The sequence below is a fragment of the Capsicum annuum genome, chromosome 12 (genome assembly GCF_002878395.1).
Source record: "Capsicum annuum cultivar UCD-10X-F1 chromosome 12, UCD10Xv1.1, whole genome shotgun sequence".
NCBI classification, from domain to species: domain Eukaryota; kingdom Viridiplantae; phylum Streptophyta; class Magnoliopsida; order Solanales; family Solanaceae; genus Capsicum; species Capsicum annuum.
The window spans coordinates 64,182,909-64,194,691 of NC_061122.1; the positions used below are offsets into that span (position 1 = coordinate 64,182,909).

General features: G+C 33.7%; 1 long non-coding RNA gene across 1 annotated transcript; it reads left to right on the plus strand.

The window, feature by feature from the left end:
- Positions 1–1,458: 1,458 nt before the first annotated feature.
- LOC107850004 lies at positions 1,459–8,878 on the plus strand. The gene is made up of 3 exons (XR_001668380.2): positions 1,459–1,659; positions 2,999–3,123; positions 8,784–8,878. It is a non-coding gene; the product is annotated as an uncharacterized LOC107850004 (long non-coding RNA).
- Positions 8,879–11,783: the final 2,905 nt, after the last annotated feature.

Below are 11,783 nucleotides of genomic sequence, written 5' to 3' on the forward strand. Positions count from 1 at the left end.
ATAATGTATAACATTGTAAAAAATTGCACAAAATATATAAATTCCTAGAAATGGTGTCATAAGTAGAAAGACCATCTAATACATATACTGAAAACTAAAAATACAAGAGTCCATCATTGAATAATAATAAAGACAAGATAAAGTATAAGAGGTTTAAAATTAACCTCGAACTGTGGAGCGCACTAGTCCCTCAAAATCTAGCTACAACAACATAAAGTAAGCCACTGTGGATCATATTCAAACTAGAATCTTCAAAGTAAGGACACAAAATTAGGAGTGAGTACGTTCCACTTCTATTCAGTAGGTATCATAGGCCAATTGAGTAAAGTAGAAAACTAAACAAGTAAGAAATACTATGAGCACGCCACCTACATATAAAAATTTCTCAAATGGTAGCTCATACCGCCTCCACTAACAATTCTACAATATGATAAGGCAAAAAAAAAGAAAGCTACACACACACAATACACACATATATAGAGGAAGTACAAAAGAGGCACATGCAATGCAATAATGGTGGAACCTTTGCATACACCTTCCAAATCTTGGTTCTTTATGACAGGATCCATTGAAGGGGGTTAGGGGTTCACAACCCATATACTTTAATAATATTAATCTTATATCTCAATAAACCTTATCGGATCATCCTTCAGTATAACCATTTTAGAAAGTGTTATATATTTTGTCAAAATTAGTATTTCTCAATCAACCATATCGACACATACCTCGGTATAGTTTTTTTTAAATGTCTATTTTTTGTCAAACGTAAGTGTTTTTCAATGGTACCTGTTGACACCTAATTTTTTCCTCCCCATTTCAAATTTATTTTTGAGCTTCTTAATTTGAAATAATTTTTAAAATAATTATTTTATTAAGGTAAATTATGTTGAAAATGATTTCAGGCCTACCTTTTAACTTTTGGGTGAATTAATATGTTCTATGTAATTATATAGAATCATATAATTTTTACTTAAATAGAATATTTCTGAATTTATTTTAAGTGAAAAATTTATTTAAAATTGCAAATACTCTGCTTTGCTCAAAATTAATTTTTAAGTTTGAAATTTATTGAGTTATTAATTTCATGATCATAAATAAAGTAATTATCATTTATTGAGTAATTATTTTTTGAATTGATAGACTTAAGAAGCTCATTAAGTTAATCAAAAATTAGTTTAGCCTCAATCTAATCCCAATTAGTGTAATATTGGCAAGATTATTAACTTAATTTTAGCCAAAAACTCTAGTAGGATCCCTCAATTTCAGACCTCAAGCCCAAATCTTAAACCTGACCTGGTCCACTCTTTAAATTTCCTCACTCATAGCTACACACGCATGTGCCAAATAATTTCCAAGAAATGACGCATAAACCAAGTCATGGATACATACATTCTCACGTACTCCCTCTTACTTCTCCATTTTTTCCCATCTTTTCTCTCTGTCATTAATATTCAACAGAAAATCCAATAATTATATACAATACGAACAATGTTCATCACTAACAAAATATAAACGACACCCTAATCCAACCAAAACAATGAATAAATCCACTGGTTTCTAGTCAATTCTATACTAGAAAGACCTAGAAGGATCTAGAAGGTCTAGCCGTACTTCAATCCTTAAATGGTCACTAATTTTTCTTGAATTCTATTCATTTGGGTATGAATTATACTATGCATGGCTCTAATTTTCTTATCCACAAAGAATCAGATTTGAATTTTGAATTTTGTTCAAGTGTTCTTTCATTTTTACCCCTATCATTTTCCCCACTTTTTCTCAAAAATCTTCCAATAAATAACCCTCTTTAGGATAGGAGAAGGGGTGAAAATTCTTAGGGAAAATTAGGAGTTTTGAAGGAGTATTCTACTAAGCCCACATAACCAAGAAATTCACTCAAGGAAAATAAATTTTGATGAAAAAATCAAACTCCAATGAATTTGTGTGAACTCTGGCAAACTGAGGCCAAGTTATGTTAGCGGTGAATTCCTTTCGATTGAAGAATACAGTCCCATTAGTTTCTGCCTTTTTATTTTGTTGGATATTTTCTATTTTTCTTTTTGTATTTCTTGAAATTTTGTGTTCCTTTAAGCGCAATTTCAGATGTTTGGTTTTGGAATTTCATTTTGGTTAACCCTTTTCTCTCACTAGTTTACATCTTGTATAATATTCACTCAAAATCAGATTATGTGTTTGTTTTATATCTGTGGGAATCGTAAATTTCACTATAAAGTTTGGCTGATTTTAAGGACCAAAGACTGAATATTATGAGTGTTGGTCATTGTTTTCTGCATTTATTTTCTCTTGGATCATCGATTTAAATAATTTTAAATCTTTTTTCTTGATTTACAACTCGATAAAGATTTCATAATCCCATTTTCAATCTGTTATGATCCATATTTGTACCCCAAGTGTCCATTTTATCATGTGAAGTGGACTGTTTTGTTACTAAAATAGTTGATAAAGTTCAATTCTTTATGGATATTCAGTGAGTAGAAAACATGTTTGATTTTCATGTACAGTTGAATAATCTAGACAAATTGAATGTCATTTGAGTAACTCTCCCATAATTAGACTATATGTTTTACTTATTATGTTTCATTTATATAAACCTAGTGAAATTTCCTAAAATATTTTAGTATGAACTTATTTATTCTTGTTAAAATGTGCCCAGGTTCATGGTTAGAAATTTTAAAAGTTTCAACATGTGAGAGCTGTTTGATAAAGTTGGTAAAAGAGGTTCATTTGATGCCCAACATGTTTTGATTCTTCCTTCTGGTTGATGTTTTTTTTTATATTTAATTTTGAAATTTTATTAATAAGACAACAAAAATAATTAAAATAGTTTCTACATTGATGGACCGACCAATCATAAATCTGCAAATGTAATTGGGATAAAATAATTCGGATAAAAAACCCAGCCTAAACCTAATTTATCTAGACATATATAGATGCCTTTAGGGGTTCCTAATTGATGTTGTTGTCTCCTCCGCCGATTAAGCTAATTTCCAGGTGAAAAAACATGGAGTATCCTTTCCTAAATCTACAATTTATGCTGCTTGTGCTTTGGATCATCAACACTGTGCCATGGAATTTTGAAAATTCTTCTATCATCAGCTCTCAAAAGTAAGTATCTTTCCATTTGTTGCTCTTGATTCCTTCTATTCAACTCAAAACTTTTGCATTTATCCTTTTTTCTTCCGATTGTGTTGTACTCAACCGAGTTCTCTGGTGGATGAGATGTTTCTTCCTTTATAGTGCTGAATTGAGGGTTGTAGATCCCTGAGACTGATTGCATGTCCAAGTAAGCCTTCATTTATGCTTTCTCACCGCCTTCCATAGTTGTAGACTCCTATTTATTCCTTTTTTTGGATAGCTATGGCTAGGAGAGAGATAAGGGATACTTTCTTATGGTTAATGACTTAATGTGTATTGAGTTAATTGCATGACTTATCCATTTATATTCCTTTAGGAATTAAAGTTCTTGTTTTCCTTTTTTTTCTTTACTATTGAACTGTTGGTTCTGCTCAAAAGATTTTTGAATAGCCATGTGGTAATACTACTTATATGAAGGACATTTTAACGGTTTCTTTGAACTTTTAAAGTTAAGATTTTTTTCCATTTTATCTTCTTTTCATTGCATGAACTCCCTCGAATTAGTCCATTGAAATTTTATTTGCATTTACGAAACCATGTCCTACCTTCCTTTAGTTGGTACCCCATGACGAAGTCTAAAAATGGACTGATTTGTGAGAAAATAGAGGCTAACACACAACCAGTATACACAGAGTAGGCAGTGATATACAAGTCCAAAGTAGAAATAATAGAAAAAGAAAGAAACCATACAGGTGGAGGATCAAAATCCATATGTATGGGGTTGATATATAGCCATGCATACACCAAATATACAGAAAATACAGTAGAAAAGGTTGCTGATATACAAACGCTATACGACTAGTATACACAATAGAAAAAGAGCTGAAAAAGTCCATAAAAAATAGTACCAAAAGGTTGGCTAGATATGAAATGGACCAAATCATGAGCCCAAATCCTAAACTTTTTCCCCTTTGTTTATGTAATTCATATTTGATTATGTGTATTAACTCTTAATTTTGATTAAAGCGGATAAATTCCCCTTGTATTGTCATTTTCATTTTTATTTTTTATCATTATTTTTCATATAATCAAAATTCATCACTTAGTTTTTCCAGTTTAAGCTTTGAAAAAAAGTCTCCTTTACTAAATTTCTAAATAAATTTTTAGAGTTAATAAAATGACATTTGCTTTTTTCATGCGAGTAATAGTTATTTAGGTTGCAGGAATTTTCTTAACCTAAAAACTTTGAAATTTCTCTCGAAAAAAATTTAAATTTTTCATAAATTATCAAATATTATTTTAACTTGTCTAACTTTTATTTTTCTTTAGAAAACTCTATTTTCAAGAGGTCATTTCAATCAACTCTAATTAGAATAAACTCTTCTAAAAAAATAATTTGTGCTATCACCTTTTCGTTTCATTAGGAAAACGATGTGGTTTATCTCTGGCACAATGATTTTTTTTTCTATAAAATAAGTTTTTCCTTTTTTCTTAGGAGAATTTTCCTTTAAATTAAATTAACTGTTTTCACTAGAATAGAATAAATGTCTCATTTGCAAATGAATTTAAGATTTTACAAAGTAGCCATGCTTCCAAAAAAATAGTCATTTTACAAATCAACCAAATTTTTCTTTGGGAAATCCTTTTAACGGATGCTTCTTGAGTGCCTTAAAAAACCTTCTCAAGCCGTTACATGGACCCTTACCTTGTTTCTCTTGTTCTAAGGTTTATTTCAGTTTTAAGCTTTGAAATCTATTTAGTTTTTCGTTATATTTTCTTAAAAAATCAAGTGGCGACTTTGCATTTTCTTAAATTATTTTAAAATTTTCTTTAATGTTTTGAAATAGTTTAAAAAGTCAAAAGACCAATATTTTTTAACCCTTCAAACCAAAATGGGATAAAACAAAACTGACAACTCTATCAGAGATTTTATTAATATTCCAATCAAATTTTAGATTGTTTGACCTATTTTATTTGATATTTTGTTAATAACTGTGTCAATTTAGTAATATTTTTGGTTATATCCGTCGTTTGCATTCATGGCATACTTTCAAATTAGATATTTAACTGTTTACAGTTTACGGTTACCGTAGCCCCTGTTCATTAATTTCGAATGAAAGTATTAAAAATATAATAATTTATTGGTACGTTAGGCGTTCGATGGATGTTTTGTATTTCCAAATCCAAGCTATCCATTTAGAAACCTGGTCAAAGCCCACTCTAGATACCTAGGATAGAGTGAAGCCGAAACCCTCTTTAGGCATAAGCCTAGGAAGACTCAATACCTGAGGGGGTATTAGGCCTATTAGTAAAACTTGTCTTGTGTCTATTGATCAAGAATCAATCACAGAAGAATCATGCTTATGTATTGAAGGAGTATATGCCAATTAATCTAATCCATTATTATTTGGGGTGGGAGGAAAGTCTCACCTTGTTTTCTTTTGTGTAGGTATAGATTAACCAATTCCTATAAGAAGATTCAAGATAATAATCAAGTTGGATGCTTACTTCAAGGGTTGGTGAAAGTATATGAGAATGAAATTCAAGAAAATCCTCATAAAGCATATATGATATTTGCCTTCCCTAATAGATATGAAAGTTACAATTATAAGGAATACTTGATCACCAACCGATATCACATATGGCATGAGGTGGAAAAAGTTAATAGGGCGAAGGCCGATGAGGGATCATTCAGATGCTAGTGTTTTCTATTATTTTTCCCTGCATAGGACTGTTTTTTCTTGCATTTTATTTTCCATTTCCAAAGACCGTATTGCTACTTTATAGGCATTTATGCCATTTTTTATTTTATAAAAATGATTCTTTGGGAAAATGGATTTGTTTTAAAAAGGAACATACTTCCTTCAGACTTGTTAGGCTAACCCTTGGCTTAAAAGGGTCCCCAATTAGAATACATGCTTATTATAATATACTTGTGTGATATAGTTGATCTGTGTGTTCATATGTGCTATGTTGATTCAAATCAAAGGTGAATTAATTCAATTTCATTTTTAATAGAGACTGTTTAGGTAAAATATACATCCATTACATAAAAGTATGACCAAAATACTTTCAGTCTTCCAAAGTTTCTTAGAAAAATCCATAATATCTCTAAAACAATTTTCTATTGAATATAATAAAATAAAACAATCATGTTTTCAACTTATTAGAACTACGTAGGGCCTGATTTTATCCTTAGTGGGATACTTAGGTATCCTTTGTGATCGACCCCTATCTTTAAAAGTTCTGTTATCCCCCTCTTTGGTGAAAGGACATAAGGACGAAAAAAGAAACGTCAGACCTTCCTGATAGAATACACTAGCCAAATCAATGAGTAAAATCCTATTCATTGAATTCCATGAGTCTCCATTACCCTATGGAATAATTTGTTTGCCATGAGAAGAGACCTTATGTGTTTTCTTGCTTATTCATTATCTTGCATTATTTATTACTTATCGGGATCAAACATATCGACCTTTGAGTTGTTTTTATTTTATAGGAAATAGGAACTTCTCCTTGTTGAAATAAAATGGAAGGACATTCCTACTTCACTAGATCAATAATGAATAAAGATTTCTCTTTTGACCGCTGCTTTATTATAGGAAAAGAAAAAATAATTGGTAGTAACAATAGAGATGCTCTGGCCAATATTACTATCAATGATCATATAATAAAGGCATAAGGTGAAAGGATTGCTGCGTTGGCTATGTAATCAGAATAAATCCAAGAAAAAGCATGGAGAACAAAAGGTATGGGCTATTTTTCCATTATAGCTAAGACTCCAATCTTGGACGATATTGAGCCTCCATCTCCATAAAACTCATATCACATCTCTTATATCCAAAACAAATATACAATTCCACCATCAATTACCAAAATCTATCTCTAATATTCTAAGAACTCTAACCAAATCTTCAGATTTCCAACCCATCCTATAAAAGTCTACAAACATACCTCCATGTGAAATTATTGATATACCAAAGTAAAGTCTCTCATAAGATTTAGCTTCCTCGAGTGTTTATGAAATACCCTAGGTTCTGGTCCTAGCAAAATTTCATGAGTTTAAGCCTTCTGTTGATCATATGACTCACTATACAAGTCGTATAGTGTGGGTACCGATCTAGGGACCCAAGTTGTATCTTGGTCAGTGTAATGTTGGTGAAGTTCTGTTCTTGGTACGAGAATATTCCATACGAGTTGTACGTACATGGTACAAGAGGTAGGGTCCAACAATATGTTATCTAGTGTCTAACCTAGATGTTTCTGCTTAGGATACGACTTAAAAGGTAGTAGTTATGTGGTTAGGGTACAAGTTAGGTTAAGGAGTCGTATGTTGGACAAAATGTGATGTCCAACTTTTTGATGAAGGTATGAGTGGAAGGTACTAATATGATGTGGGTACGAGTGAGGGGTCCAAACTGTACCTACCTGCAAAATTTTTTACAGTTTAAGTTGGGGGAATACTGGAAATTTTCCCTCTTAACCCCTTTTGACCCTATAATATAAAACACCTTTGGAGGTTTCCTTAACCTATTATTCACAATCAAGTATTCTCTAAACACTCTCAAATCTCTCTCAAGCTCTTGGGTAAAAAAGGCTAGGGTTTCTTTAAGGTGACTAATAAAGGCTCTTAAGGGTAGTTTCTCTACGTCTTCCTTGATGTTTAAGGCATGTTACTCTTCCCTCATTGTTAGTTCAACTAAAAGTATGTTTTAATAAATGATTTTCATGGTACTATTATTATAATATTTGGGTTTGAAATATAAGTTCGGGGTTTTGGTCATTCTTTGTTAGACACTATTTTCAATGTTTTTTTTTTATTTATAGTTTTTCATGTTATAATTGTGGTTTGAAATATGTGGTTGCATAGGAATGGTCAATTGATGCTTGATTTTGGTTTTGAAAAGCTTATGCCCTCAATATGTTCTTTAAAATGCCTAAGAGAATGATTTTGTCACATAGTCTGACTATTACTGAAAACTTTGCATTGCATAATATAATAATGGAACATAAATTGGCTTAAATGATTTTTAGCGGGTTGGAAAGGCCTTGGTGGCCATGGATTTAGTTTAATTAAAAATCTTGTGAGGTACATGGGAATCCCCTTAGTGTTGGCTAGTGACATTGCTTACAAGCTATAGTCAGTGTGATAATACAACTTCATAATGCCTTAACAATTTAGTTCTGGAATTGGTGGTTGGTTATGTGCTAAAGGTTTTAATTGAGCAATAATAGCAGATTGTGATAGCTATCTATGAAGGTGTGAGTTCGATCGACAGACATTGGAAACTCATATTTGCCGATATAAGGTTTGTTCATGGTGACCATATACTTGTGGGGTACATGGGAATCCCCTAAGTTTATACTTGTATATATGTATCATGGAAGGCGAAGGATACATAGGAATCCTTGGCCCATATGATATTGCTAATTTATTCAGTTGCACATATTGGGGCCCATTTAGGGGGTAACACTAGACCCATATTGCCCATGGGTGCATCATAATGGTAAAGCTACACAACCCAGGTTAAAGTTTCAAATGCATGCTAAACCCAATTCCCTTCCCCGACATGACATATATATGTATATATGTGATTGCGTATGGTTATTTACTTTGGTTTTGAATAATGGAATTACTTTATCCTTACTCCTGAGTACATGCTAGCGTTTACTCGCTAACCCATCTTCAGGTGCTGTATACCCACGCGATGTAAGAACTGGCCACACTACTCCTCCTGCTCATTAATGTTGGATTCAGGGAAAACTTTGTGTTGGATTAAAGTGGTGAGCTTTCATACTCTGGAAGACTCCATTTTATGCTGCGGATATCTTTTCATACTTTAGTTTATTTCCTTGACTTTGGTTTTATCTATGGTCGGGGACATTTCCTGATCGAATGTTCTTGGATTTCAGCTAGAGGCTTTATATGACTACTATGGGTATGGGCGGTGTCGGTATGGGTGTCCTTCTCGGTATTGATATTGGCATTGGGGCTGACACTGATTGGATATTTGATTTAGGTTATTGGATTATGGTTATAGACTTTCATTATTGTCTTTCAATTATAATTATCATATGTTTAGAATTTATCAGACATAGGGTATAGGGTAGTTATGGTTGGGTATTGGGGGTGGTCTTTGGTCCTGGTTGGGCTTGAGGCACTCGACACGACTAGGCCCTGTTTAGGGTCATGTCAGATTAGTATTAGATCCCTAGGTTCATGGTTACTTAGGAGTCTGCATTGTCGTGTCATGCAAAGTTTTAGTAGAAGGAATCTACGCAAGCTTCAAGAACCACCTTAAAGCATGGAAAAATTATAAAGCAGACTTATCATGTACTAATAGAGATGGATTAAATTCTTTGTATACTACTAACCATTGTACTAGTTTCATATATTTCTCTGTTGTCATAGAAGTTGAGGTCAGGTCTATACCCCCCTTAATGTATAGTTTTCTTTGTGATTAATGATAAAGCCTGGGGGTGATGTTGAGCTCTTAAAATTTGTTAAAAAAAGAGTAGAGTCTCTTCTAAGAGTGTATAGTGCGCCATACTCATAAGAGAGAGGCTATGAGGCATTTAGGAATATTTCTCTTTCTTGTGTTCTATTTTCAAGATGTAGAGTCTAAGGTCCTGAATTCTTCTCTAATCTCTGTTTGTTCGCTTTATTGACCATGCCTCCTTGATGATCTGATGCTTATGGAAACTCTTCTGTCCTATACATGGATAATGCTGATGAGACCCATTCTACTTATGGGGTCCAGACCCGATCTAGGGGTCCAGTAACTGATTGTCCTCCTAGAGTTTGACCAGTTATCCCTAGTCCTTCTCTAGCTCCTTAGGCTGAAGTGACAAATGCTAAGTTACGTTAGTCCTTTCACATGTTGGCACAGTTGGTGGATTCTTAGTCTGAGCGTGGTGTTCCTGTTGCTCTTTTTACCGATTCTACAAGTGTAGGCCAGTTCATAAGGTTCAACCCTCTGACCTCTACTGGTGTTAAGGTGGAGAAGGATCCTCAGGGTTTTCTGGATGAAATAGAAAATATTTTTTTGAGTTATGCATGTCTTGAATATAGAGGGCATATCATTTTCCGCCTACCAACTGAAGGATATGACATACTAATGGTATGAGGAATGGAATTAATCAAGGGGTAATAATGTCGAGTCATCTCTATGGGATTATATTTCTATTGCTTTTATGGATCGTTTCTTTCCTAAGTAGTTGAGGAAAGCTAAGGCGGAATAGTCTGTTAATATGTGGCAAGGAAAGATGTCAGTTAAGATGAATTCCTTCTAGTTTTACTAGTTAACTCGGTATGTTTTGGAGGTATGTTTTAGCATAAGGGATAGGATAAAAAAGTTTGCTTCCGGTTGTCCCGAGTCTTCATATTGAAAGTAAGGCTGCCTTGTTGATCAAAGATATGGATATATCCAGGTTAGTTATGTACATACAACAAGTAGATGAAAAATAGAATAAGCAAGATGAGATAGGGAAGAGGCAGGGAAAAAAGTTTAGGTTCTCTGAGTAGGATGGTGGCCTACAGTAGAGTGGTAGGGATGATGGTAAGTGGCCCAAGAAAAAGTAGGGCAATTTGAGTCATACTTGACAGCTAGTGCTACCTATCCAAAGCCACGAGTAGCAGTCATTTCCAAGGTGTTGATAACTTTAGGGAATAGGATGCCTAATCTCTAGCTAGTGGGTCCCAGTTAGCTCCATCATATCTTTTCTGTAGGTTCTAGGGTAGATTGCATTGGGGTTTTTATGATGAAAGGAGCGACAAGTGCTTTGACTATGGAAAACTAGGGCATATGCTTAGAAACTATCCTATTGGTAAGGATGACTTTGGGAAAAACAAGGTTCTAGTTTCCTTTTTTATAGCTCTGACACCAAAAGGTGCACCATCTAGTACAGGCACTGGGTGGAACTATCTCTATGCTGTCATTACTCAATAGAAGTTCGAGGCATCACCTAATGTCGTGACTGGTACATTGAAACTCTTTTCATGTGATGTGTACTATTTACTTAATTTAGGGTCCTTTCACTCTTATATGACCCCCATTTGTAGCTGTGTATTTTGGTTTTGGTCTCGAGCATGTTTCAGATGCTTTTTCTATTTCTACCTAGCAGGTAACTTTGTGATTGCTAGAAAAGTCTATAGAAGGTGTGTGGTATATATTGATATTAAAGACACTATGGTGGATTTGTTTGAATTAGGTATGGTGGAATTTAATGTCATACTCGGGATGGATTGGTTACACTCGTGCTATGGTTCTCTAGACTGTCGAACCCGTAAGGTCGTCTTTAAATTCCCTAATGAGCTAGTTATTAAGTGGTAGGGTGTTTCCCTATCTCCTAAGGGGTAGTTTATATCTCATCTTAGAGCTCAGAGATTAATCTCTAAGGGGTGTCTCTATCATCTAGTCTGGGTTAAAGAACTAGAATGGTCCTACTTTGCATTCTATTCCAGTGGTGAATGAATTTCCTGAGGTCTTCCCTAATGACCTTTTTAGTGTTCCTCCTGATAGGGAGATTGGGTCTGGGATTTATTTTGTTTTAGACACTTTTATCCTATTTCTATCCCCCATATAGAATGGCTCTAGCCGAGTTGAAGGAGCTTAAGATACAACTCAAGGATCTTTTAGATAATGGTTTAATTTGTCCTAATGTGTTACCGTAGGGTGCACCAGTGTTAT